We start from the raw sequence: 23,580 nt of genomic DNA, 5'->3' as shown, positions 1-23,580 counted from the left end.
TACCTTTTTTCGTCCTTAGCTGACAGCCACGGTTGTACAAGGGTTATTTTTTTCTGTGCAACCTCTCCCTCTTTTTCCTAGTCAGTTCTCTAATATCTGCATCCGGCCTGCCTTGTACAGTATTCTGTACATTTAGATATTAGTAGTCATGGAAATCGACAGTGATTGAGTGGTCTAATAACAGCTAACGTTTGAAACTGCAAATTACCTCCAAATTTTCCTCAACCCGTCCATCATCATTGATGGGTAGGCTACCGAGGAAACTGTGAAGCGGCCAGTAAAACTGCCACGGGACACCAGGAGACCCAGTGGACGTTGCTGTTCGTCTCAGCTGCCTGGAAAGATGGAAATGATTTGATCATTAAATGTGCTCTTTGTGATCTCTGCAGTTCTCTTCAACATCACTGTGAACACTGGGGCTGCAAGACTAATGTGACAAAATTATGCCTAACCACCTGGAAGGTACTGGTAAAAATGTGACTTAACTGCACCAGTTGGAGCTTTTCTAGTGGTTGGATCAGCTGACATCATTCTAGCAACATCTGCATAGTAGGCCAATGAGGCCTACAGTTACTCTATATATATATATATATATATATATATATAAACAATTGAGAAATTTGCTTAGCTGTTACCCTAGCTGGTAGCCAGAAGTACCCAAGCACTCTATGAAGTCTCCTTAACTCAGGCAAAAAAAGTAAGACTTTGAACCACATGTATTCGGTTCACCACGCAATGCTTACACTTAAGAAGTTGCCTGACTGAGAATTTGGCCTGCCAGTCAATGAGTGCTAGTTAAATAGGAGATGAGTAAAGATCACAGCGCTCCGTGCTCTAGTCATGCCTGCTGACTGCTCTATGGCAAGGTCACTAGCTGTGTGGCAGTTTGTAGACGAAAATCTTGAACGAGAACAGTCCGCGCGAAAATGAGAACGACGAAGTTTGCATGCAGAGCGGTGCATGCACGCGTACGCGAACGAAGGCGAAAAAGAGTACTTATTTACGAAGAGTACGAACAAAAAAAAAAAACGAAGAACAGTCTGGCACTGCATTTTGAGTGCAACATACGCTGATCCTGTCACGAGGCCTTCGTTGTTCAGTTCTTATTGAGACGCTCGCGAGGTAAACAATACGCGACGACGGCGAGAAGAGTTTGCACATTGGTGAACCAACACATTGCTTCCGCATGTGGGGCTAACGTCGCACCATGAAAACGGCGCTAGATGAGCAATGCGATGGGGATAAAGAGCGCACTTACCGGTATTTCTTGTTCAGGTTATCCATTTTCATCTTAACCTGTTTTGCCGAGTAGGGGCCTTCGGCCGGCGCTAGACCGGCGTTCAACTCTGCTGCTATAGCAGCATATATACGCGCATTGCGCGTATTTCCACGCAATGCGGGTAGCTGGTCCTCCCAGATACGAATCAAGGCCGTTGTTGTCGCATCAGGCCAGCTGACACGCCTCAGGGAGGACGATTCCTGCGACTCCGCTGCTGCACCAGCCATCCCTTCCGTGGGCGTCGCCATTTTGTATGTTTATCGCAAACGGTAGTTAGCCAGCTTGGTTACGTTAACTGCAGTTAGTGGCGTAACTATAGTTTGGCTTGTCGTGTGAGCACGGCTAACTATAGTTACGGAGAACCATAGTTACATTAACTATGGTTAAGGGTGCCCGTGTAAATACAGTATAACAGCAGTTACGCTTAACTATAGTTAGGCCGCCCGTGTAAAGAGGATATTAGGATACGGCTGACCACGCCAACTTGTCTCCTTCGTTCTCGATTGTCACGTGGTCAACTGGCGCGGTGGCTCAGTGGCTATGACGCACCGCTGCTGACATGAAAGACGCGAGTTGGATTTTGGCCGTGGCGGTCGAATTTGGATAGCGGCAAAATTTTAGAGGCCCGTGTACTGTGCGATGCCAGTGTACGTTAAAGAACCTCAGGTGGTAGGAATTTCCGGACCCCTTCAGTACGGCGTCCCTTATAACCTGAGTTGCTTTGGGACGTTTAACTCCAATAAACCCATAAATCCATTTTCACTGAGGTACCTCGCTCGGCGCGGTGAGGCGGTGACATGTCCATACATGTCGAAGAGGGAATATTTTCCTTCCGCCGCATCAAGTGTGCGAAAATGCTGAGGCCGTATCCGGCTAGCGCTGCCGGAGCTTTCATACCGCGTCAGCCTCGGCAACACAAATCATATTTCTCTCGTAGTGCTCGCCGATATAACCAACACGCTGAGTCCTGCAGCTTTAGGTAGAAGTCTGTACAATTTGCGCGAATGCCATTGGACTGTAGCCCTCTAAGGAGAATGCTGAGGTGGAAGTAATGAAATGGTTTTCGAAAATGAGCAAAAGCCGCAAAGTGGCAAAGTAAAACAGTGCGCTTTTAAATACTTTTCAAGACGTAGCCTGTTAGAAATAGAAGACATGATTCGGTCGAGCTCAATTTTCTAAACACGAATTCAGCACTTGTGATGATGTATTCCTTACTGAAGAAATTGCGAGAGTAAAAATAATTATTTCTATTTTCTTGGACAACAAGGGGAGCACAACTATTGAGCGGTAGTTTAAGGCCGAGTGTCTTTAGCCGTCTGTAAAGATTCCATACAATTTGGCTCTTTTTATGTTCTTGGGAGAGGATCCCGTTTATAAAATAAATTATTAATATGAAGTGTGGAACTAATTGCACTGACAATGATTTATTGGTCTTATCTGCAGGTTGCCAATATCTAACTCCTCACTGTCTCGCAGACAAGTAAAAGTGTAAAAGAAGCGTACATCTTAAATTCATCTGTTGGCTGCAGGAGTACGCTTTCTTTAATTCCATTTGTAGCGTCTCTAGTTGCTTCGCGAACATTGTTATATTCAGCCGCAGGATGTACGAAATCATAATTGAAGAATTCTGCCAGTGCTTTTCCACGCAATTCATTCCCATTAAATACCAGAAGTTGGGTTTTAAAGTTTCTGTAGGGCGTCGGTAGTGCACGCGGGTACATTAGGGCCGGTGATTCTTTCTCAGCACCCCGCCGCTGCCGTCTACAATGGACCCCTCCGGTGGGAGGGGGCGGCTGGGTGCGCTCGCCCTTTGTTTCACCTTTCTTGGAAAGCGCGTGTGCGCGCTAGAAAGATGGCCGCTCGGGCGTCCATCGCCCTTTGGGGCCGATTCGCGCCGGCTATACGGGGAACGGTGAGAGCCGCCGCACCCTGATCGACCCTCTCGTCTTGACGGACATCAGATGCGACACAAACTCGCGACGAACGCCTGTTTCGAAAGGCCTGGAGACCTTCTGAAGTTTAAGCACTGCCGGACGGAACGGTGTCAGGGTGCTGTTGACGAGGGGGGCAATAGAAATGACGAATAGCCGGCGACAGCGCGGCTAGCCAAGGCGCCGGCTAGTAAGCCTGGGGAAAGCTAGGTCGCCAAGGAACGTGGGTCCGAGCTCGCAGTGGCAAACAGCGGTAACTACCCGTTTAAGCCCGATAATCCCCAATTCCGAGACGACGCCAAGGTCGAGCGCCATCGGGGAAACAGAAATACGTGCTGGCACGAGTGTGTGTTTATAATTTTTTTGCTTTTATTTTGCGAGAGAGAGAATGTTTTACCTTGCACGTGCTGACACGACTGTGTGTTTGTGTTTGTTTTTGTTTTCATTTCGCGAATGAGAGGGTTATTTACCTTACGGGAGCTGTAGGGCTGGCCACGCTTTCGATGAACCAATGATAATGATTTGAGTGTAACATGATTTGATGCTACCAAATGTGGGCCGGGCCTCTAGGTTCTTAAAACCGGGCCCCGGAGCCGAAAAAAAAGGGTTCTGGGCTAAGGTCAGGTGTAATGCATCTTCGGCTATGCCGAGTAGGGGCCTCCTCCAGTGCTAGCCAGTTCCACGTTTTTGTTGTTTGTCTTTTTGCCGCTTAAATATATCTCTAGTGCCTAAACTTGTATGCAATGCAAATTTCTGTACATAAACTTCTAGTACTCTCTTAATCCCCGCATCATAACTCCGCAAGACCGTCTCTGACGGGGCACCCCTTGTGCGAAGATAACGCTTCGGTTTTCCAGTGAACCAACCGTCTCTGACGGGGTACCCCTGGTGCAAGGACGGAGGAGAACCTGAATATAACTGTTTCCTTTCGGGATCAAATATGTTCAGTGCTCTCCAGGCAACCTGTCGGCGCTGCCGGCATACACCAGTAAACAGTTACTTTAAATACGCAACTTTTTTCAAGGTAGTTTTTAAGCGTGTTTCCAAGAACGAATGTCTAAGGTGGTTTTGCAGCGCAAAGTTGCTATAGGAGAGAGAGAAACAACTTTATTAGCATAGCGAATTGAGCGTCGAGAATATCCTACGGCAGGATAAAGGCCGATTCGCATGCAAGCGATTGAGCGGCGCGTCGCAGCGAAAATTTCCAACTTGTTGGAACTTCGCCGATCGTCGCAGCGACGACGCGAAACATGTTTTTCTATCGCGGCGGCAGAATTCGCTAGCACTGTCGCTTGCATGTGAAACAGACTTAACCATAGCCAACTGGTCCGTATACTGCTCCGAGCCAGGCCCGCCACGTTGCGGGAAGGGGTCAGTCAACAGCTAAGATTGGGCATGCTCGCGAGCGTGAGAAGCGTCGAAACTGAAAAACCCAGCCTACATGAAGTGGAATGTGCAGTTGTTAGGCTTCGAGGTCCAACCGGACGCTGACGTCAGATGAACGCAGTATACGTTCGAGAGAGGAAAGCGCCTGAACTATAACTGCCACCTTAGCTGCGTCCGGACCGTCCACGAAACCATCGCCTACAATCGGCTACAACTCAAGAATGAAGCGGCTTTTCCCTGTCAAATGACCCCCCCCCCCCCCCTTCCAGCCAATGGAATCGGCCGATTCTCATCACCCTGCTAGTGGGACAATGCACGGAGAGGCAGATGAAAGGGTATAATCCCCTCCCAGCATTGTCCCACCGCTCTCTGCATTATCATGCTAGCAGGGTCATGAAAATCGGGCGATGCCATTGGCTGGAAGAGGGTCCTTTGACGGGGAAAAGCCGCTTCGTTCTTGGGTTGTATCCGACTACAGTAACCTAGGAAACATGCGCTAGCGGATGAGCAGCGTGCTCTCAATGTCCGACAGCACCGATAATGCCGCCGCAGGGACAGTTTTTCACTGAATTTTTCATGTTCAGTGCTAGCTTACCAACTGCAGTTTTTTTTTTTTGCTATTTTCTCAGATGTTCACGGGTAAAAACCATTCGTTTTCTTGCTTTTAAGTCTTGTGTAGGTAAAGTGCGTATCATTAACACACGCAAAAAATTTAGTTCACTGAGATCTTTAGCATTTGATTTATTTGTCACGGATGACCAGTCTATGGTCGCAATGCAATACTTAAATAGCTCTGGCCCGCGCTGAGTGATGTACTGAGTAATAAAGGAATAGATACTTACGAATGAATTGTTTGTAATGCCATGAAAGGTTGTGCGCAAAAAAAGACGACACGAAGAGAGAAGACACGACAGGACAAGCGTGAACTAACAACTGGTTTATTCAGAAGTTGACACCTGTAAATATAAGACGGTCAGGTGCAAGCGCGGTGGATACACCCACAGCATGCCTGGTAAACGTGATAACACCATCACAACCTACAAGATAGATTTTTAACAAAGCTGACTTGCTTCTATGCGAGGTGAGAGATCTATCTTGTAGGGTTAGTATCTATCTTAGGGTGTGATGGTGTTATCACGTTTACCACCCTATTGAAAATACTGAACGTGGATTCTGCGTGCCTATCTTTGCGTGTTTATTGCCACGCACATTGTGACGATTGAGCGAGGTCGCAGAACGCGAGACATATTTCACACAATTTGCGCAAGCCGAGCAAGCTCGCAAATGCGAGACATCTGTCACATAAAGTGCGCAAGCCGCGTAAGGCTCGTACAGCAGGAGACATCCTCGCGTGATATGCGCAAGCCGGGTGGGGCTTCCAGAATGTCCGAGAGCCAAGGGTGAGTCCCAGAATGTCAAGAGCCTTGTCTGGCTCACAGAGCACTAGACAGTGTCAAATGGAGTTACCATCATGATACCGATAATACCTTGCATGGCTGCAAGGCTCCTACATCACTGCTCAACACGTTATGCCAATGCCCTACCTAAAGGCCTCCTCACCTGTCTGTCACTGCCTCATTCAGCATGCATGTTGTGAGATAACAAGCTTTGCAGCAATGGTGCTTCGTGGGATGGCTCTCATGTGTGTAGCATGCTTGCAAAAGGACATAGATAAGGTCACCTTAACTGGCTTTATTAATGCCACATCCCTCATGACGGGTGCCACACAGTGGCTAAACAATTTCTTCAGCTTCTCCAAGTCCAGCAGGTTGGCGTCTTGATCCAGGTTCTCACTATGCAGCACCTGCAAAAAGGTAGCAGTATATGCAAAAAAATTCAGTTAATTTGTTTTCTGGAAATTCCAGAAAAGGGCACAAGTAGTTCTTCCATTAATGAACTAATGATGATTTCGAAAAGTATCAGGTTTGAAATACAGACATTGGAAAACCCGACTCAAGCACGCAGGCTGCTCAGCATCAAACCTGCACAAAATCTAATAACCGTGTCACACAGGCATTTTGAAGGCTTTCAAATGGCCATCAACTCAGTGGCACTTGAATGCAGCTAAATGGGCATTTCCAATAGCCACAGAGTCCCTAGAACAGTGTGGACATCTATCAAGATTTTGAAGGCTTTTTCAGTGGTAGAAATTTGCACTCAGACATGGAGCACTCGCAACTTACACTAAGGAATAAAATCAAAGCAATTTAATCGCTGAAAGAATACTCAACATGAAATGTACAACTTATTTCACTGAAAAAAAAGAAGGCTGGCCACAAAACACTGCAGCAAGCGTATTATCACTGTTGCCAATAGCACAAAAACAATGAATACCACCTTTTCAAAACTGCGTGAGTGCTACAACAGCTTCCCAGCAAAATTATCAACTGTGACAGTGGCTCCACAGCAGTTTGGTGCGAGATGATGAAATATCTCTACGGCGATCAAGTATTCTGTGTAGCAGCGGCATAACTCCCGAGTTGAAGTGCAAATCTCAAAGCTCAATCTCCCACCTTAACTGTTATCTTTAAATACATATTTAAATTCATTGCAGCGTGCTGCAGAAGTATGTGGTCAGATCATTCGAGAGGATAGCTGCAAGCTATCTCAGGAGACGAAAGATCTGATGAAGAAACGCCAAAGCATGAGGACGTCTAACTTCAGAGATAGAATAGGACTAGGAGAGCTATCGAAGTTAACTATAAGTGCAAGGTAGCCAACATAAGAAAGTTTAACATGGAGAAAACCTAGCATGCTCTAAAGCATGGAGGTAGCCTAAAATCAGTGAAGAGAAAACTAATCACTGGTAAAAACCAGATGTATGCGCTAAAAGACAAAGAGGGCAATGTCATAAGCAATATGGATAAGATAGTTAAAGTAGCCGAAGAGTTCTACAGAAATCTCTACAGTAGTGAATGTAATCAGAACGTTACAGAGAGGCAGTAGAGCACAGCAATGGGACACCCGCCAGTAACGAGGGAGGAAGTAAAGAAAGCCTCAGGAGCAATGCAAAGGGGTAAAGCAGCTGGCGAGGATCAGGTAACAGCAGATTTGTTGAAGGATGGAGGAGAGATTATGCTAGAGAAACTAGCCACCCTGCATACGCTTGCCTCGTGACCACGAGCGTATCAGGAGCTTGAAAGAATGCGAACATTATTTTAATTCATAAGAAAGAAGATGTCAAGGACTTGAAGATTTACAGACCGATCAGCTTACTATCCATTGTCTACAAGGTATTTACTAAGGTAATCACTAATAGACTCAGGACAACCTTCGAATTCAATCAATCAAATGATCAGGCAGGCTTTCATAAAGGATACTCAACAAGAGACCACATTCATGCAATCAATCAGGTGATAGAGAAATGGGCAGAATACAACCAACCCCAATATATAGCCTTCATTGACTACCAGACAGCAATTGACTCGGTGGAACCACAGCTGTCATGCAGGCATTGTGGAATCAGGGTGTAGAAGAGTGTTATGTGAAAATATTGGAAGATATTTATAACGACTGCACAGCTACCATAGTTCTCCATAAGGTCAGCAATAAAATTCCAATAAGGCAAGGTGTCAGGCAGGGAGACACGATTTCACCAATGCTATTCACTGCCTGTTTACAGGAGGTATTCCGGGGCCTGAAATGGGAACAGTTGGGGAGAACAGTTAATGGAGAATACCTAAGTAATTTGCGATTCCCTGATGGCATTGCCTGGCTAAGCCACTCAGGATATGAACTGCAAAGCATGATGAATGAGTTAGACAGGCAGAGCAGAATTGTGGGGCTAGAAATGAACACGCAGAAAACCAAAGTAATGCTCAACAGTCTAGCAAGGGAACAGCAGTTCACAATTGGTAGCGAGGTGCTAGAAGTAGTAAGAGGATATGTATACTTAGTGCAGGTAGTGACCGCTGATCCGGATCATGAGAGGGAAATAACTAGAAGAATAAGAATGGGGTGGAGCGCATATGGCAGGTTCTCTCAGATCGTGAAAGCCAGTTGCCAATATCCCCCAAGAGAAAAGTCTAACACAGCTGTATCTTACTGGTACTCACCTATGGGGCAGAAATGTGGAGGCTAACAATGAGGGTTCAGCTTAATTCAAGGACAACGCAGCGAGCTATGGAGAGAAAAATGATAGGTGTAACGTTAAGAGACCGGAAGCGGGCGGAGTGGGTGAGGGAAAAAACGCGGGTTAATGAAATCCTATTTGAAATCAAAAGGAAGAAATGGGCTCGGGCAGGGAATGTAAGGCGAAGGCAAGACAACCGCTGGTCCTTGAGGGTAACAGAGTGGATTCCATGAGAAGGTAAATGTAGCAGGGGGCGGCAGAAAATTAGGTGGGCGGATGAGATTAAGAAGTTTGCGGGGATACGGTGGCCACAATTGGCAGAGGACAGGGTTAATTGGAGAGACATGGGAGAGGCTTTGCCCTGCAGTGGGTGTAGTCAGGCTGCTGCTGCTGCTGATGATGATGATGATGACAGCCTGAGCACACCTACAAAGTAAAACTGTGAACTCGACCCAGCAGCACTTTACTGTGTTGAAAGAGAACAGGTACAATTGAATTACTGCATTACCTTGTTATTATCATTAAAAAGTACAGGGCTCTAAGGACTTCCTAATTTACATCGAAACGAATGGTTTACAGTGAACTTTCACGGATTACACTGTTATGCACGGATTACGGATACATTATGCCCCAGACTGATGCAGCTGTCTTACTAAAGGCAGAGAAGCTTTCAGTGTGGGTCATGTGTGCTGTGGCATGAACACATGCACAGGATCGCCTGCTACCATTCAAGTCCTCTGTGTACACAAATGCAGGTGCAATAGAAAACCCACATCACAAATTTGGCTAGTCTGGTCGGCCAAGCATGGGCCAGCTGATAGCACGAAGCAGCAGGTGCGACACATACCATCATCATCAGCCTGACTAGGCCCACTGCAGGGCAAAGGACTCACGTACACTTCTTAACCTCATCCGCCCATCTAAGTTTCTGCCGCCCCCTGCTATGCTTGCATTCTTTTGGAATCCACTCCATTACCCTTAAGGACCAGCGGTTATGTTGTCTTCCCATTACAAGCCCCGCCCAGGCCCATTTCTTCCTCTTAATTTCAAGTAGCATGTCATTAACCCGCGTTTGTTCCCTCACCCACTCCGCCCCCTTTTGGTCTCTTAATGTTAGACTTATCATTTTTCTTTCCATAGCTCACTTTGCTGTCCTTATCGTTTGGCACGCGTTTTTTTCTTTGTAATAAGGCATAAAGTATTATACATGAATTACCATCATCCTCCTATGACCGCTAAATAATTTATAATCAAATTTCTTTCTCCTGCTGTATTTGTTTCGGTTTCAACAGCTGAATGATGGCTGTGACGTCAAAGCGAGGTTATTGGTCACGTGAGGCATGAAAAACTCCAATACAATTGGTACTTCTGGCTCTTAAGGAATGCTGGTGTCAGCGCTGTAGCGAATTAAAATGATGAAGCAGCGATTATAAGTGCAGTTTTTCCACGCCTCACGTGACCTATAACCTCTCTTTGATGTCATAGCCATAGTCAAATTGTTCACCGAAACAGGATGGCAGAAAAAGTTGATTATAAATTATTTAGCGGTCTCACGCGAATACCAGATGGTGATTCATGCATAGTAGTGTCTTCCGCAGCATTATAGAGAAGAAAACATGCCACCAAGATTAGGTGTCTATACTCTTTTAAGCTGAACTCTTTTAATTAGCCTCCACATTTCTGTCCCAAAAGTGAGAAACATGCAGGCTAAAGAAAAGATTTCAGCTTAAGTACCAAAGTGGCTCTAATCACACGATGAAGCGGAAAAACTCTCGACACTTGAACAGAGAACAAATAGGAATTCCAACAAAATTTTAGATTCTTGTAAGGCTATCAAGCATTTCTGAATATTGTAAACTGCACTTTCACACATACAGTACACATATATGCCAAGCTCACATTCAGTAGCCCTGTTTTCCGGCTGTAATTATCACGGTCTGAGCTCAGTTACAGATTTAAAACCAGCCAAAAGATGCAACACAGGAAAAGAGAAGAAAACAGGTTGGACTATCAATTGAATTTTTTGTGAAGGAAAAGAAGGCTCGCATGAAGATGCGCCACACATGACCCACACCAGCGAAAGGCAGGACAACAAATAACTGTCACTGATATACAAGCACGTCATCTAAAAGAGAAAATTCTTTCCGTTGAAGATTGACTAATGGCTTCGCTACTCATACAGCCGTTGCCTTGGAGATATGCATCAAATACCTTACAGATTTGTTTACCACTTCTATACACCACTGAAGTGTCACAGAAATCAGGCGTACACACTGATGGGTCATCTTATGATTTACACTCACAACATTGGCACTGTAGTGCCAGATTAGAAGCTGCCTTCCCCCTAACGAGTTAGTGCTCACTCAGGAACACATTAAAGACACCTGCACATATCCCTGAAGTAGTTTCTTTCACAAGCTAGCGGAATGTGATAAACCACTTCCTGCAAGTCCTGAACCTAGTTTTATGGGATACCATACTGCTATCCCGGGTTTTAACAGCAGCGCAAAGGCCATCAACACAATGATTGGCGCAAAAATTACATTTAAAAATTTTCCCGACACTCGATTTGAACTCATGAAGTCTACACAAAGGACTCCATGATAACCGTTCTGAGGTGAATGGCAGTTCAGCCTAGCCTCTGGAATCTGTGCCAAAAAAAAACGGAGTCATCACATCGCAATTTATTTCCGATATCAGCCGGTGCTGATGACAATTGTATGTTTTGCTTTCTCTGGCTTATAAAGCTCCACTTTCAGAAAAAGTGTCGTCTTTGTGGTTAGGATGCGGAACTTCATCATCACAGGTCAACTTCAGCTTGCCATCAGTGTCCCTTTAATGCCTCAAAGTTGAACAATAGCTCCATTCATAGAGGAGGGCTGTGCATAAATTTCGACCACCAAAGATTCTTTAACATGCACTGACATTGCATAACACACGAGCAAATATGCATTTCGCCTTGTCGAAACGAAGCCACCACAATTCAATCCCGCGTCTTTGGGCTCAGTAGCCGAACACCAATGCAGTAGGCCACAGCAGCAGGTGAAAAACAAAAGAGAGCCCTTAATAGGCAACCTAACTTGCAAAAATCAACATAACGAGGGGTCACACAAGTAGCAGTGGACTAGGAAAATAAAAGCTACTTGTGTCGGAAGATGTCTTCAGTGCTTACCTCAAAAGCCTGCTTGCTTGCTGGGCATCCTAGCACCAAGTGAAAGGCTGGCACAGCTATACTGGAGAGCTTGGAAGAGGCATTGCTGGTAAAGCTATGTGGAGCTTGCTGCAAGGTAAAAAGACACATTTAACAGCAGCACAGTGCAAAAAATGGACTAGAATCAAGCATGTAAGGCAAAATGCAAGGCACAAAAAGGAGCCGGTCGCAGAATGGAACACGACTGTTTAACCACATTTCGAAGTGGGCCAGGCAACAAGAAATTCATAACCACGGCAGTCATTCACAAGCTAGCCTCAGACGAGACATCACTTGCATATCGATATCCAGCATCGTTTCTACAATACATGCCACCATTCAAAAGAACAGACCACAGCAGAACGATATTTTCAGTAGAAGGCTGGTTTGCTTCAAATTCTGCATGCGTCCCTCAATTTGAAATCTGGCATGATTAGCACTGATTTCACATTCTCACAGGTATGATGAATTAATAGTGCCAATTGCAGAAAACCACACTTTTTCCTTTAACATCAAAAAAGGTATTGGAGAGGTACCTCAGCATATTTAAGTCAAAGTCAGATTTATTTCCGCCATTGGTTATAATCATGAATCAATTAAGTTTATTCTTCGTACATATTAAAGGCTCAATTACCCTTAAATTTCACTGCAACTTCGGGATTTAGGCCAAATGGAGCTAGGGCACCTGTGTGCATTTTGCAGTTGTTTGTACCATTTCAGCTCCGAGCCAAAGTATGAAAAAGCGAATGCCAAAATAGAGGCGAAAAACTTCAGAGCAATTTGTTTTTATCTCACCGTTCTGCTATTCAAGGCTCGACTACACTGGCTCGGCTATAAGTACGAACGCAGCTGGATCATACGGAGCTTCGTACCTTAAATACACAATTTATAAAAGTACAAGTGAAATACAAGTGAAAGAGGAGGAAGCTCAATCCTAACGCATACAGCTGAATCGCAGTCTACGTAGTTATACTGCTCGAGCGCTGTTACTTCAATTACAGCGTAACATGCGGCGAGAATGTAAAGCCCGGGCCGAAGATCTATTCGCGGGCACATATTCCATTCTCGGCGAGAGATGAATGGCAGTACGGCGGCAGTACGGCGCCGATATCGTGCACCCCGCGATCGGATCAGCTGTGCATATTTGCATGGCATACTGACCATGACCGTGTGACCGCTGACACTACACGCGCATTCATGCCCGTGTGCCGCCAGCAAACAACCTTTCAGCGCTGCGTGCTGCCGCGATAGGCACTGCGTCTTCGCGTCTCTGTACTAGCTGTGTTGACGTGGCCAGTTGTGCGCAAAGGCTTTGAAATAATGAACAGGTTCGAAGAAAATTAACTTACCCCCAAGATGCGAGATGTCACCCGGGTAGTGGTCTCCCACCAGCTGCTCCGCCATGGAGGAAATGAGCCCCGCCGTCAGCATAGCGTTTCCAGTGAAGGCGCGCAAAGGACGACGCGCTATCCGTCGAGCCCGCTGACGCACGCTATAAACACAGGTTTACTCAGCACCTTACCACGTTTTCGTACATCGCACCAGCGAATTTCACTGCTGTCGGCACATCACATATCGGAAGAGTGACAAATGCTCATGCCAGCGATGGCTCACGCCCTCGGCACCACAAAGCATAGACTCTATGCCACAAAGGAGGACCACGACACGACAAACGTAGCAACGCTGTCCGCCATGCTGTCCCTTCCCAGACGCTGCGTTCGTTGGCTAGCGCTTCGGCCAGTTCCGGCTTCCTTCGGCCCGTTTAGAAAGGCATCGCCTCCAGGCATTCCTCCAGGTCGTCTCTTTCGGGCTCTATGCTTTTGGGCAGTGCGATAGCAAAGGATTAAAACCAAATGAAACTTTCGTTACAAAAATAATTAAGTTCTTGTGCACATATTAGCATTAAAAACTTGAGAAATTTGTGACGCGTGGACTCATGAATATGCGTGTCGGTACATGCGTGCGTGCGTGCGTGCGTGCGTGAGTGGGCATGGTCTAGCGCGTCAAATCCAAAGCCTATCCGACATGCTGTATGGTTTCTGAGATCACCGCCGTGAGCTTCGCTTGTTTTCTCGTGCTGCTGCTGGGCGGTCTTGCGCGCCGCTGTTACTGTGCTGGAATCGCAAAAGAAGAAGGATTACCGGTGTGTGCTGCCGGTGGGCGCGCTCTCATCCAAGAGTAGTAGCAGCTCCCAATTAAGCGATCCGTCGGGGCATATGTGTTATGGATGTCTGGTCGACAACGATAATGAGGTCAGCAGTGCGGTGCCGTCGTTTGATGAGTCGAACCTTTCGGCCTATTGCTCTGCTAACTTCGTTGCAAAAATGCCTGGCTCATAAGCAGCGACAGTGGCCATTGTTTCTGTGGTGTGTTTCGATTACAAGACGGCGCCCTTCTACAGTGTGGCTTCCTTGGAAACTTAGTCGGCGGTGTGCCTGCAACGCCTGTCGCTGTCAGCTCAAACTGACCGCCTGCGAGCGCTGCCTTCTTTTGCGATGTGAACCAACGTTGATGTGAACGGTGACGGGACACTTACTGCCTGTGGCCGGAGCTTATAGCAAAAGCGAAGAGTGTTTTGTGTGAAGGTTTGACGAAGTGCGTGTGTCAGTCTGGACCCTTAGCAAGTCATACGAGATGCGACATGCAAAAGTGGTCCACCAGTCGCTTCAGCAGAAAGGAGTGCGGATGTTTTTTACGTTACTTCAATCGAGAACTGCCCATGCAAATATTTCAACTCGTCTCTTGCCTAAACAGCATAGTAAAGAAGCTAAAGCAACAAAACTGCTGTTTCCATGCTGTATATTGATTCCGCACTCGTGCTAGAGGTGGGAAATATGTAGCAGTTATTGGCGGAGTTACAGCCTATGAAGCACGTGCAGCTTCATGTAATTGCAGGTTAGGATATGCGCCTTACTTGGTATTGACTTTGTGACCAGACATAGCCATCTGTCAACTAAAAGAAATTTTCTTGCTATAGGATTCTGCAGCATTATGTATGCTTCTGGACACTGAATACCGGGTGCGTCACCTCTCTTGAAAGCACTCAGATTTGTGTACTTATCAGTACGCTTGAGATGAGAAAATTTTATCAGCTTCTTTTCTTTATTTTATAATTAGCTACACAGCATGTTGCAAAAAAAAATGTTTTAAGGAAAAGTATTTCAGTTTAGAGTAGAACAGTTCAACAAAGTTGTTTTGGGCATTCTGGTAACTTCAAGATGGTATCTGATGGTTGCATACAGACGCGCAAGTCAAACCTCAAAGGGCATCAAACTTAACAGTACCGCTGAGCTTATCCTTTCGTGCTTTTTATGTGTGTGTAGATCACCTGGGGAAGTTCAGTATTGGATGTTGGATTTCATAGTTCTGCTACAACTTTTATCTTCCTTTCTACACATGAAACATGACTGAACTTGATTACATTCCCCAAGCAAATACCTGACGCCTTACAAGCGTTCCTTACTGTGCACAGTTGTCCCAGTGCATTATATCCACTCATGTGCAGCACACTGTTGTGTTGCTCTTGGTCTCCGAACGTGACTCTCAGCAATATGATGGAATCATAGTCCATCCAGATGGTCTTTGTGGTAGTGCAAATTTCAAAACAGATCGAAGAAGAATGAAGAGTGTGATACTTCGTCATGCATCATGCAATGCTGGTGCTAATCAGGCAACATGTGTGGTATATATACTTCGCACATTTGAGATTCATTGGATTTGTTCTGGAGCCATACTGGGAATTAATTAATCGATCTGTGATTTGTCACTGAAATTGAGAGAGGGCACTAATTTCTGAACTTTTGACACCAACTGTGAATTCAAAACTGTCTTTTCATGTAGGCTTACATGGCTTTTTTACGTGTATGTAAATTTATGCTAATGACTTTGGAAATTGCTTTGGAAATGGTTTTAGAAATTGCCTCGTAACATTCCTGTTACAGCTCACAATTCGCTTTCTGCACGTCATGTTTGATTGAACCTGATTATATCCCCAAGCTTGTTTGTTGCACCTAACAAACACTGTTGCCCTTTCAGAGTTATTCCATTGATTGACTCCTTTCGAGTGCAAGCAACAAATGGTTGTGTTGCTTCTGATTTCGAAATATGGCTGTCTGCATGACGGGTGACAACATAAATGCTGTGGATGGCTTTCATCATGCATCTATAAGATATCTGTAACTTTCAGAATTGGTTAAAGGAAGAATTGAAGGATGCTGTAAGAGTCATTAGAAGCTTGTTTTTTACATTATTTTACAATGAACTTGCAATGTTGACAAGTTCTTGCTCAGTGTGCATGTTGTCATGTACAGGTCCCTGCAGTATCGAAGGGAACCATTTTGCACTAAAAAATAATTTTTTGGTTATTTGTTTGCTGAAGTTGAAAATGATTAATCGGTACTTACGCCAAGACGAAAATCATAAAACAGCAAAACGTGAGCTTATTGCTCATTATTGAGAAGTAATCATTAACTGAATGCTCGAACTTTGTTTGCTTTCACCCTAAATGGGCCTTTACAGTCTCGACAAGTTGCTACTAAGCAAGCAAACGCACACATGGCCACACGCAGCCTCACTGAGCTTGGTCAGTATGCACATAAGCACGCACAGCTTCGGCAAGCCCCCTCTCAGCACGCAGATGTCCACGCACAGAGAGTTGTCCACGAGAGTCCACGATTTTTTACACACAAAGAGTGTGCGTGTACGTCTTTCAGCTCACAGTACGCGATCATGTACACACAGGACGCACAGAATGCGTACAGGTAACGCACAATTTCTGCGGATTCGTGTGCAAAATGAACGTGATCGTACAAAAATCACTGTTCTCGTGCAAACTCACGCAGAGTTTTTTCAATAGGGCAGGCATGCTGTGGGTGTATCCGCCGCGTGTGCACCTGATCGTCTTATATTTAGAGGTGTCAACTTCTGAATAAACCAGTTGTTAGTTTGCGCTCATCCTGTCGTGTCTTCTCTCTTCGTGTCACCTTTTTTTGCGCATAACCTTTCATGGCATTACAATTATCAAGCCAACTAGCCCGACAACATCTGGTTTTGTTTGGTTTATGGGGTTTAACTTCCCAAAGCGACTCAGGCTATGAGAGACGCCGTAGTGAAAGGCTCCGGAAATTTCGACCACTTGGGGTTCTTTAACGTGCACTGACATCGCACAGTACACGGGCTCTAGAATTTCTCCTCCAAAGAAATTCCAGCCGCCGCGGCTGGGACCGAACCCGCGTGTTTCGGGTCAGCAGCCGAGCACCATAACCACTGAGCCACCACGGCGGCCCGACAACATCTCTTGCTGAACGAATTGTTGCGGTATCCTAAGAAGACTGGACACTGGTCAGTAATTTGAAATGCAACTGTGCCAGCATTCTGAACAGTGGTATCAATGTTACTTATAAGTAGGTCGATCGCGGAGATTCTACATTTCGTTTCTACATTTCATGGCCAGAATATCATAATCACCTGCCACCGCGCTGAATTCTGGGAACAAGCTAGATTTGTTACGTTAGATAGGGTTCATTGTCCAAAAGCGACTCAGGCTATGAGGGATGCCGTAGTAGAGGGCTCCGGATAATTTTTTAACGGAGTTTTTTAACGTGCAACGATATCGCACAGTACACGGGCCTCTAGCATTTGGCCTCCATCGAAATGCGACCTCCACGGCCGAGATCGAGGCAACATCATTCGGCTCAGCAGCCGACCATCATAAACACTGAGCCATCGCGGCGGCCTAGATTTATCAACTTCCGCTACAGGAATTACTATATACTATCCTCTCATCCAACTGGGCGTTTAAGAAACAAATTGTCGCAACCGCCCAATTTCATAATTTCACATTTACACTAAAATGACATTTCAGAAACCGAGAAAATGATAACTTTCAAATGAAACTGGTTCTGAACAAAGGAAATGTACTCTTTCCTACTCACTGAAGGTGCGTGTGTATTATTGTGAAACTGGTTCTGATGAAGAGAAATATTGTACTCCTTCCTGTTCGTTGAACGAGCGTGTATATTATTAACCGATTTCACATAGCTACATAACTACGAGTCCACGGTAATGCAGTTTTAAATCTATTTTTCTAGATCAACATAGACCTGTCCGGCAACACCTTTCACGTGTTCTTACGCGGATACAACTCAAGAACTAAACGGAATATGCCCTTCAACTGATGCGCTCCAGCCAATAGCGTCGACCGATTTTCGTGACGCCGTGGTCAATCCCGTTAAGCCATGGTTAATCCCCATTCATCTGCCGCCCCTACGATTTCACGCTAGCTGGTCCGAAAACATGGGAAGAGATGGGAGAAACGATCGGGGCCATTGACTGGGGGGCATCATTTGAGGAGCATTTGCTGCTTCGTTTTTGAGTTGTATCCGACTACAGCTCTGTGCAGGTTTGACGCCTCCCTCGCTGTAAGCAGTCTTCTCGAGGTCACGCTCGCAGCTATACCAGGTGTCCCAGCTAAATGTAACCAAGCTTTTAAAAAACACGGGGTGTCCTAGCCGTCTCAAACGAAATGCGGGTCGTTTAGAGTCGCGTGACCTAATCTGCAGTATTTTTTTCGTTATTCAAGGTTGACAGATTAGTTAAGCTCAATTAACTAACTTTTTAATTATTTACTTGAGGAACAAAGTGTCAATGGAAAAGTTGTAGATCGCTTTGAGAAACAGCTTACTGAGACATTTGCAGCAAAGTAATATTTGCGTAAAATACTTTTTTTACCGGCCTTCAACCATAACGCGCACAATAACCAAAAGCTTCCACATGACAACTGTGCCCCTTCAACGTCCCAAGACACGCCTTAAAGAATAAAATCCGTTTTTTCTGATGTCTTCTCCTCGATGAGACTTTGGGTGCACATTGGGGCAGAGAAGTGAACGAGCAGCTTGTCACGTGATAACTTTATTTTAAGGCCAATAAATGAAGCTGCGTACATCGTAACTTGACGGAAACAGCGCTACTAGCGGTTTTTCGAGGCGATCTAAAACTTTTGCATTGACACTTTCTTCCTGAAGTCAATAATTAAAAAGTTATCTAATCGAACTTTACTAATTAATTAACTTTGAAGAGGGAAAAAATACTCAAGACTAGGCCACGCGACTATGAACAGCCCTCACTTGGTTTCACTAGACTAGGACACTTCGCCTTTTTTTATAGTTTGGTTACATTCAGCTGGGACACCCGGTATATCTTATGGACACGTTTTGATCATGCTTCTACACTATATTTCCGTTGCTCGACCATAATAATTCACTTTGTGTTCATGCTCCTTTCCACTGGAGCCATTTCAAGAATCCTTTCCAGCACTCGAGAACACTTCTCGCTCATATGCACTCGACTGTGATGTTGATCTTCTTAGCATACTGTGTCGTAACGCAATCGCAGACTTCAATCTCTCCTTCAGCAATAAGCATACTTTTCGCGCTACCCATCTGGCCCAGTATGTCCGTAAGGAATGTATCTTCGTTTAATTCGCTCTGAATTTCGGTGTTGCTTTTAATGTAATACTGCTCGGATTGAACAAGGCCGCATTCAGATCTGACACTTTGGCGTCCGACGGATGAGCATATTGCACGAACTACCTCAACTGAATTTTTAAGCCGCTTGTTTTTTTTTTTAGACGAGCAGGATCTAGCCTCTTTTCCAGGTCCCATACTGTTAGATGCGCGAATCCCTAACTACTGGTATAGTTACTGGCTAACTTTTCAGCTCGCGGATTTCACTTTGCAAGTCTCGTTCAGTCGACTCATGAAAGGCTTATGCTTCAGTTCCTTCCTCAATTCAGCCAGTTCAGGGCTCATTTAACCTATAACTTTATGTGTAACTGAGCTTGCAGTTGGCAATTTCTACCATTGGCCGCAGCGACAAAGTTCAAAATAGAAGAGTCGATTGGGAATTTCAATGCTCTCAGCACTACCCTCCGGTTAAAGGATTCTTTTATTCAAAGGTTGTTTCTTCGCTGCTGTCAAGTCAGATTAGTCCCTTACAAAAACGGTCTATAGAGAGAGTTTTAACTTCTTATAGACTCTATAGGCTTTCTATAGATATTGCTTTTTGTCTATTCATAGTCTATAGACTATCCATAGATGAAAGACAACTGCAAGTGTATGACCATAAATCTATAGATGGTGTGTAGACTATGTATAGCATTTGTATTGTCTATAGACTGGTCTCTAGGATTTCTCTATAGACCTTATAGACTGAAGTCTACGGACAGTCCTGTCTCAAATTTTATAAGGGAGTGAAAATTAACCCCCCTTCCCCCCTTTGCTGCTAAGTCTTCCAGAGAATGCGCAAATACACCGCACGTCTACGCATCTTCGCTGGCTGTTTTGTCATTACTGCTCAGACAAGCACAAAACGGCCCGAAATTACCTCGTGCGTTTCATTGATTCTGAGCTTGAAATTCGTCACCAGATTGAACTGCGAGCAAGCAACGAGGCGGCGTCGTGAAGGCACCGTTTCATCATAAAACAAAGCCGGCTCTCCCGAGCGAACTCTGTTCCGAGATTAACGGCGCGTACACATCCCGAGCGACGGCTCCGCAGCCACTTCGTTTCGCCCCATTGCGAGAAACTAATTCGCCGCGCTCCGAGTCGAAGTGGAGGCAACTCGACTGTAATTAGACGCACTGCTTGTTTTTCCCGCCTCCCGGTGGATTCGGCCGCAAAGAAGTGCTTTCTGAGAATGCAGTCCCCTGTCCTTGACTCCCCGCGCGCCAAATCGTTCGACCCTCACAGTTCGCGGGAGGCAATTAGAGCACTCACGCCTACGACGTACAGGCGACCGGACGATGAACTTGGCGATCGCTGCCGCCTTGGCCTGACAGTTGCACACGGGGGAGAAAGAATATGCCAGTGTCTTACTGGGAAACGAACAGGGCATTGGCAAGAGCTCACCAGTACCCCTTAGCGAGCGCCGAAACTAATTGCCTTCCCGTTGCTTACTTGGAGCTATATTAAGAAAATGATTTTCTGCCTGGTCATTGTCCGCCCCTATCGACGATGCCGGCAATTACAACGGCTCAAGGCGGTTGCTCGAGAGCGCGGCACAGAACAGAACAAAATCACTTGGAGCGGAATAGAGTCAAAATCGATTAGCTATCCTCTCGCAGGAGTCAGACATTGCCAAACAAGCTCATGAACGGGCTTGGCTGGTTAGGGAAATTATAAGCATCCCTGAACGGGCTCTGAAATACTCATTAGTGCCCAGTCGTTTACGGCTTTTCATATTCCTCGCCGAATACACGGCGTCAGCAATGTTACAGTATCGCATAACAGTATCGCATACGTAGGTGCCCTTCCGTACTTAAGCAAGCAGCGCAATACAAAGAAGGGACACAAACTCTGCTGTAGCTTGACCTCCGGTCAGTCTGCTCGGCTTGTTAAAGTACGAGTCCGGATACATCAGGTTGAGTCAATGCAAATAAACTGCAGACGATTTCTTAGCGCTGTATTGACATGAGGAGAACGGTTTTTATAACATATCCAACAAAACATGAAACAAATGCAACACAGTGACTCATTCACTACGAGGCGTCAAAGATTCTGTGCGCGTGCGTGTGCTGTACTGCTATTGATGCCGCAATTCCCCCGCCTTTTTTTACGCTTTGGACGAAATGTTATGCTATTTTGTCGCCGCTTCTTCTCAGGGGTGACAACAGCTATTAGGCGCTCACTACTGTACGCGGCGTCGCTCCTTAGACATCATGGCGTGTTCAATAGTAAAGGCTACTCTCGACTGCCTATCAGCGTTGTTGTCTGTCGCACGATGCAATTAAAGTAATGCAGTTTATTAAAGAGGGAAGTAGGAGTTCATCAATTAACCCATTTACGAAATTCCGAAACAGCGGCCGCAGCAACAGCCTGTGGCTGGTTTTTGAACCTATCAGAGTCACCCAACCACCCATCCTCTCGTGCCCGTCCACACACGTTTTCCCTATTCTCATTTGTATTTAAAATAGCTCTGAGCACATTATTTCATCAACGCACAGAAAAAAGCGCATTAGCTTGCTGACCGTCCCTAATATTTAAGCATTGAGAGAAAGGAGGAATTTGAAACCTGATTTTGTTAAAATCGTTTAATCAAAATCGTGCATAAAGCCAACCTAAACTTCATTGCTTTTCTACGGCTCGATTCAGTACACTGGTATGTCTGTTTTGGTTTGATTTATGGTGTTTAACTTCTCAAAACAACTCAGGCTCTGAGGGACGCCGTAGTGAAGGCGTCCGAAAATTTCGACCACCCGGGGTTCTTTAACGTGCACTGACTTCGCACAGGGCCTCTAGAATTTCGTCGCCGCGGCAATCATACCGATTCCGCTAGTCTCTTACGCGGATATCACAAACCATTTACGCCTCTGCAGGAGGGTACTCCCGGGACCCGCCAAGGGTCTCGACAGAACCGAGGAGTGCCACCTCAGACGGCTCCAAACCGGGTCTTTCCTAAATCCCGCCGTACTAAAACACGTGGAGCCGACATTCACGGGCAGGTGCAAATTCTGCTGGCAGTATGCTGACCTGTACCACATGGTGTGGGCCAGCCAGTTAAATACAAATATATCAGTTATAAGTCAGCCAACTAGGGAGAGCAGGGAGGCGAACCTGTCCAGCTCGGACCTGGAGGCCCAGCGGGCCCTGGTCCAGAGAGTCAGCTCGGCTGCTGACCCGAAAGACGCGGGTTCCATCCCGGCCGCGGCGGCTGGAATTTCTTTGGAGGAGAAATTCTAGAGGCCCGTGTACTGTGCGATGTCAGTGCACGTTAAAGAACCCCAGGTGGTCGAAATTTCCAGAGCCAATGGCGTCCCGGAATAGGGACTGCCACCCAGGTCAACGACCCTCCACAGCTTCCCTTCCCAATTCAATATAGTGCTACAATAAACGTTTTCTCCTCCTCGTCCTCCACAGAAATTCAACCGGCGCGGTCGGAAGCGAACCCGCGTTTTTCAGGTCAGCAGCCGAGCTCCATAACCAATGAGCCACCGCGGCGGTCTACACTGAATCTGTGCTACACAACATGACAACATCACTAAAAATGGGCGGGCATACACCCAGCGATGCAATTGCCCTCTAACAGACGAAATAAATGCGTGAAATCTCGGGTAGATTTGTTCAAAATACAGTGAAGTTCTGGGCGCCTCAACCTGAGAAAAAATAATGTTATAAACTTTAAGCTTCTGAATATGTGCATTGTCTCCCGTTCCGTCCGAAATCCTTAAGCTTTCAGAAATTAATACTCACTTACGTGATTCTTTCTTTGCAGGTCGTTATATATGACAATATGTAATAAAGAATTCACCGAAACTTCACGAAAGTCCGCCTCAGAACTGACTATTGTACTCCAAACATGGCTCCGATGATGACTTCATCGCTCAAGCGTATCCTGCTCATGTACGCCTTTTAGGAAAGAAAAGATTGAATCAGGCTCGATGGAAGCTACTTACTGTTTTGACCTTTAGCGTTTTTATTCACGTCATTAAAGACTTCTGCGTGTGGTATCCACAGATGACAGGAGGAGGAAGTGGTTGCAGCTAACAAGAGCAAGTCTACGTGCGGGACAAGTGCGGTGCGGCGTGTGGCCTTGTCTGTTGGCTCCATGGATTCGAAGGCCGCTGCCGTCGCCGCGCAGCCGAAGCAGCTCGGAGTGCCTGCATACTGTATAGAGGCCACTTACGGCAGGCAGAAAGGGAGAAGCGAAAACACTGGGCGGTGAGGGA

At 45.9% G+C, this 23,580-nt stretch overlaps 1 long non-coding RNA gene across 1 annotated transcript; it reads right to left on the bottom strand.

Moving 5' to 3' along the window:
* Positions 1–6,273: 6,273 nt before the first annotated feature.
* LOC149338809 (uncharacterized) lies at positions 6,274–13,779 on the bottom strand. Its single transcript, XR_016283456.1, has 3 exons — positions 13,208–13,779; positions 11,841–11,948; positions 6,274–6,400 (listed from the first exon to the last, which is right to left on the bottom strand). It is a non-coding gene; the product is annotated as an uncharacterized LOC149338809 (long non-coding RNA).
* Between the last annotated feature and the right edge of the window lie 9,801 nt (positions 13,780–23,580).

The sequence above is a fragment of the Amblyomma mixtum genome, chromosome 6, assembly GCF_055824585.1.
Source record: "Amblyomma mixtum isolate Tamu chromosome 6, ASM5582458v1, whole genome shotgun sequence".
NCBI classification, from domain to species: Eukaryota; Metazoa; Arthropoda; class Arachnida; order Ixodida; family Ixodidae; genus Amblyomma; species Amblyomma mixtum.
The sequence above is the reverse complement of the archived record's forward strand: the minus strand, read 5'-3'. Positions and strand labels throughout refer to the sequence as shown.